The sequence below is a fragment of the Gekko japonicus genome, unplaced genomic scaffold, assembly GCF_001447785.1.
Source record: "Gekko japonicus isolate JY-2015 unplaced genomic scaffold, Gekko_japonicus_V1.1 scaffold114, whole genome shotgun sequence".
Lineage (NCBI taxonomy): Eukaryota > Metazoa > Chordata > Lepidosauria > Squamata > Gekkonidae > Gekko > Gekko japonicus.
Genome location: NW_015173125.1, coordinates 297,235 through 302,849, shown reverse-complemented (window position 1 = coordinate 302,849; position 5,615 = coordinate 297,235). Strand labels below are relative to the sequence as shown.

Below are 5,615 nucleotides of genomic sequence, written 5' to 3'. Positions count from 1 at the left end.
TTACTCTCAAATAATTTCAATCTTTGGGATTTAGCCATTTTTGCAATGCATAATTAGAGATAAAAAAGGAGATCCAGCATTAGTGATGCAACAGTCTGGGGACAGTAGATAGTCCCAATTAATGGATGTGGAACACAGAAGCACAGCACTGAAATTACTGAAACTTGGAACAGAAAATGAAAAGCAGCATCTCGGCCAACTCTTGTATATTTGATGAACTGTTATACCACACAGGGTATGGTAAGGCATAAGCATGCATCTTGAGAGAGGAAGCAAAATCTGAGTATACCTCACGCATCAAAAACGTCAGCAGCTCCTGTTCAGCTGTTCGGAGAAGCACAGGATTTGAGCATGTCCAGAACAGATCCAGGCCAGCCGAAGGATGGAAAATTCCCCTTTATAAAGACAGGCATTCCCAACATGACCGGCCAGGGGCACTTTCCTGTACATCATTTCTTTTAAACTGTACACCTTGAATAAAAAGAATTCTACCTATAACCTGAGGTACTCAGTCCGAGGTGCCAGAGTTTTTTTAAAAAAGGGAGGGGAAGAGGGCGGGTAATATACCAAGACTGATGTAGGAGAGACTAGACCAGTGATCAGGTCAGGGGAGAAACTGCCAAGAATTTCAGGCGGGACTGACACACGGGCTTACAGGGCACATTCGACAGCTCCGTCATTGTTTCCATTGTTATCAGGGAATCTTGTGTTTCTCCTAATCGGGCTCACACTCATGAGCCTCCACTTACCGCGATGTCGCTCATCACCGGGGGGGGGGGGTGATGGAGACCAATGGGCTATCAGGAGGAGGAACCAAGGGGCGGGGTGAGTCAAGCCATGGAGAGACTCCCACGAGGGTTAAGTTGGCAATGACTTCCTCGAGGCCGCGTATTCTTGGCTCGCGTTCTCATAGAGCAGCAGCGAGTGCCGGTTCCCTCGCGTCTTGGTCTATGCTGTGGTACGTCCTTCACGTTTTTATGGGACTTTGGTGTGTGGCTGTGCTTGTTGTGTAGGAGGATCCTAAAGAATACCTTCTAGCACGAGATGGAAGATCCATAGCGAGTTTGTCCAAAATGAAACAGTTTCACCTGATGCCGCTGTGCCTCTTGTATTCTGACCGTGGGAAGCGCTTTGGTGCGCGCATCTCTGGAAAGGAGAGCCTTTACGCGACCGATGGGTGTAACTCGGTGCGGCAAGCCTTCGGCTAGCTGCTGCGAGGAAGTTGTCGGGTCTAGGAGGAACAAAGGGGCAGAAGCTGAAACGGCTGCAAAGTTCCCCCAGAGCAGGCAGCTGATTATGAGGCTGTATGGGAATCTTAATATTGTTAACAACAATAATGATTTCTCTGATTTTTTTAAAAGTACAACTCAGTACGAAGGTGGGAGGGGGGAAATCCCACCGGCCCATCTAGTCATTGCTTATATAGAGTACAGTCTTGATCATATGGAAACTGAAGGTATCCTTGTTAGGCGGGGGGGGGGATGATGAGAACCAACTAAAACATGACAGAGAAGTGAGAAGTCTTCTTTTAGGTTTCTTCTAAAGTGTGTGTTGGGGGTATTGAGCGGGGGGAGCCAGGTTCTGCAGATTGTCACCACTTTAAGATGGAGCAAGAGGAGGTGTGATGATGGCAGGTCAAATTAGATGAGACGTGCTAGGGACAAAAATTAAGTCTGTTGTACCAAAAGATACAAGGATAAAAGTACAGTGGCTGCTCTTCCTTTGAAGATTCAAAAGCCAGATATAATCAAGATCAGTCTCCAGATCTCCTTGTAAGGCAGAGAAAAATGTCATAGTCCCAGTATCAACAAAGCTGGCACAGTAGGAACCAAATTGGGTGGTATTACCTAGTGGTTGAGTACCTATCACCTCCATAGCAAGTTCCCATCATTAAGTAGTAGCTAATTCCCTGTAATTCTAGCATGCTCTTCCTGAACGGCTAAATTTGGTAAGTGTTAAAAAAGACAGAGGTTGCATGCAGTGTTCCCTCTAAGCTGAGTTAGTGTGAGCCAGCTCACAGTTTTTTTAGCCTCCGGCTCACACATTTTTGTCTTAGCTCAGGAAGGAGGGCTCCAGAGCAGACTAATCTATGCAGTAGCCAAATTGCTCACTCACAACTTTAATGCCAGTAGCTCACAAAGTAGAATCTTTGCTCACAAGACTCCACAGCTTAGAGGGAACTTTGGTTGCATGTAGACATGTCCAATTCTGACAGTGGGACAAAGCTATTCCTGAGAGGTGGGTTAGGCTGAGAGAGTGGTACATATGCGCAAAGTTGATGCAGATTTTATCGTTGACTTTGATAGGCGTTTGCAGTTGTACAATCTGAGAACCTTGATCAGAAAAACATTTATTCAGAAATAAATCTCACCAAGTTCTTCGTGATGTATTCTAAACTAAGTGTGCCTAAAATTGCAGCCTTCACAAGAGTCTAATGAAAATGAAACTAGCACTAAAATCCATACACACTTATTTTGGTGTATGTATTTTATGGTGGTCTGGTAGACTGTTTTATTTATCCTGTTTTCAGTGATTGGTCCAGATGTACTTGATATTATAGGATTGTTGAAGTGGATGTGGACATGACCCTGGGTCAGTGTTTGAAGAAAGACCCATGTATGTCACCGATTCTTGCTAGGAAAACCATGATAAAAATATGCACGATTGTATGATTTTTATTAGTTCAGAGTTCTATTATAATAGGAAGTCGAGAAAAACCCCATAATCTCCATTGAACCCTGTGCTGAAATACTTACATGGACGCAAAGTGCATTGAATCAGTGGGATGCCTCCTAGAAAATATGGGTATTGGCATGTTGCTGCAGTTTTACAGGGAAGAATAAACACGTGGAAGGGGGAGTATAATCCAAACATGAAAAGTCAATAAAACACCTCTAAAATATTTACCCCCAAATTAATCATACTTTTCTTTTGATTATTTCTCCATTATTTTACCTCACTTGGTTGTAGGCTAAAAGCCTTAACAAAATTGCTGATCTTCTTACAAGATGAGCTTGCAGTTAAAATTCTTTATTTTATTTATTTAATTCATTTATACCCTGCCTTTCTTGGACCCAAAGCAACTTACATCATTCTCCTCTTCTCCATTTTATCATCACGGTAACCCTGAGAGGTGGGTTAGGCTGAGAGAGTGGTACTGGCCCAAAGTCACCCAGTTAAATTCTGTGTCAAAACTGCAACCTATCTAATTCTGTATATTAATTTGTAGTTTTAACCTAGCTCTTGTGGTTTCTCTTCACCCCAGTTATTTGTAATGTTTGGCTGATTTCTTGTTTTAGTACAGTATTTCTCAATGTGTGTGGGTGGAATTTTCTAAACTGAGAGACATGACCCCATGAAAGTCATGAGTCTCTAAGGTCAACAGGCCTGCTCCCTCAGGTTGGAAAAGAATGGGAACTGGAAAAGGAAATGGTGGAGGGAAGAAGAGGTCAGGCACAGGAATTTTGAGTTGGACTTGGGGGTGGGAGTAGCACAAGAGCAGATCACCTCAGTGGGCAAAATGCATCAGGGAATGTAGACATTAACCTTATAAAGAAGAATGTATTTCTTACCTAGGGTTGCCAGCCTCCAGGTGGGGCCTGGGGATCTCCCGCTTTTACAACTGATCTCCAGCTGACAGAGATCAGTTCCCCTGGAGAAAATGGCTGCTTTGAAGGGTAGACTCTATGGCATTGGACCATGCCGAGGCCTCTCCCCTCCCCAAACCCCACCCTCTCCTGGATCCACCCCCAAAGTCTCCAGGTATTTTCCAACCCAGACCTGGCAACCCTATATCTTACCTAAAATAATTTACTGGTGTCTTCTGAAAAACAGCTTGGTTGGAAGGGAATAGTTAAAGAACATACTATGAAAACTGTATCTGGGACTTCCCAGAAATAGGAGGTACATGTGGCCCTAATCTGGGTTGGAGCCACATGAGGGAAGCATGGTTGAACTCTTATGTTGTGTATAGTTTGTCCAGTCGAAATGGATTGTTTTTCCTCACACATGTGCTTTTATTAGCCCTGGAAGGAAAAAAGGTGGGAGCCTTCTTTTTAAAACAAAACAAAAAACAGTACTAATAGCTGCTTGGTGTGGGGTCAGTGGCCAAGTTGGAGAAGAGTTAAGCTTTTCTTTTCCCTCTTGGTAGGGGTTGTGATCTGAAACAGGGCACTGTGCAGCTTGTACTTAAGAAAGATCTGCTCAGGCATTTTGTAGTGTCTCATCTGGTTGGGCTTCAAGTCTACATAGGCCCCGGTCACACGGGCAGGAAAATGTGGGGGGGGAAGCGTGGCTGTTTGCCCCGAAGCAAAATAACGTGCGGCTGCGCAATCAGACGTCCCGTAGAGGTCCCGTAGAGGTCCCGTGGTTAGGGGGGAGGTGCCGATCACAGAACAATCCTGCGGTGCGGCAAAGAAGCGGCCTCTCTAGCAAAAGGTTCTGCGGGTTTAACCCCTTCCAGGGCTGCAGAGGAATGCAAACTGTGACCTCCGTCCAGTCCCCTCCAGGAGGAGCTTCAGCCGGGCCGCCCTCCCGCCACGCCCCCCCCTGCACCTTTCCCTCTGCCGCCCGGTGCAGAGAGTTCCTCTTGAGCAGGCTGAGCCAGGAGTGGGGGGGGGGTACGGAAAAGAGGAGGGGGCTGAAGTGTGCACATGCGCCGTTGGGTGCTTGTGCGCATCCCGTGGAGACTTGGGGGAAAAAACCTTTTAGCGACGGGACATGGGCGGGCGCCGGATGCCACGACCTACCACCGGAAACGCGATCAGGCGCCCACCCTTGCCCCGCGGTTTCCGGAAACTAGTACTTCGGAGATACTAGTTTTTTACCCCGCATCTTCAGCGGGACGCCTCAGGTTCACCACGGGAGCTCTACGCTTCCCAGATGTGGCGCTGTGATCGCGCCCGGAAAATCCACCTATCTTCCGTCTCTGTAGCATGGCTAATGCTCCGTGTGACCGCAACCATAGTTACTTTTTAAACTGTGCTAGACTAAAAAGAAGCTAGTTGCTCAAAACTTAACCTTAAAAACACAGGCCCAGTTCAAAACCAAAGACTGCTTCAATGCAGGGATTTTTGCCCACATGAAACATTACCCCCCACCCGCCCAATTAGATGTGAGCATCCATATAATGTCCCAATAAGCTCTACATCTTCTCCCTGGCTTTTAAAAATGTTTTCCTCATTTCCATCTGAGCCATGCTGTGGCTTTATAGTGTGGCTCAGCAGGGGGAGGGGGTCTGGATTGGGGTGCAATTGTGATTGCTGTGGTTTCACACCAACCCTCGATTAACCATTAAGAAAAATAAGCACGTGCTTAGGGCACCAAGGGAAGAGGGGCACCAGAGAGGGTTGTTGGTTTTTTTTTTTACTTATATTGCTTACTGCTATTTAGTGTTAAATGTTTTTTTTAAGTTTGTATTTAATGTAGTTGTGGGCTCTGGCCTAGAAAAAAACCCCTGCATTTTGAATCTCTTATTTCACTTTCAGCTCTTATTGAGTCTTAATGTCTTGTCAGTTAAGCGATGGAAGGACTGAGGGGCACCATCGTTGGGCTGTGCTTAGAGCATCAGTTGGCCTTAACCCGGCCCTATTTTGCACAGATGTAACACAGGGAAA

At 45.9% G+C, this 5,615-nt stretch overlaps 1 protein-coding gene across 1 annotated transcript in view; it reads left to right on the top strand.

Moving 5' to 3' along the window:
- Window positions 1-852: 852 nt before the first annotated feature.
- STX11 (syntaxin 11) overlaps window positions 853-5,615 on the top strand; it is an 18,413-nt gene continuing 13,650 nt past the window's right edge. Inside the window, exon 1 of the mRNA XM_015421990.1 lies at window positions 853-958. The gene's annotated coding sequence lies outside the window, so the exon portion shown is untranslated. The remainder of the gene's footprint in view (window positions 959-5,615) is intronic.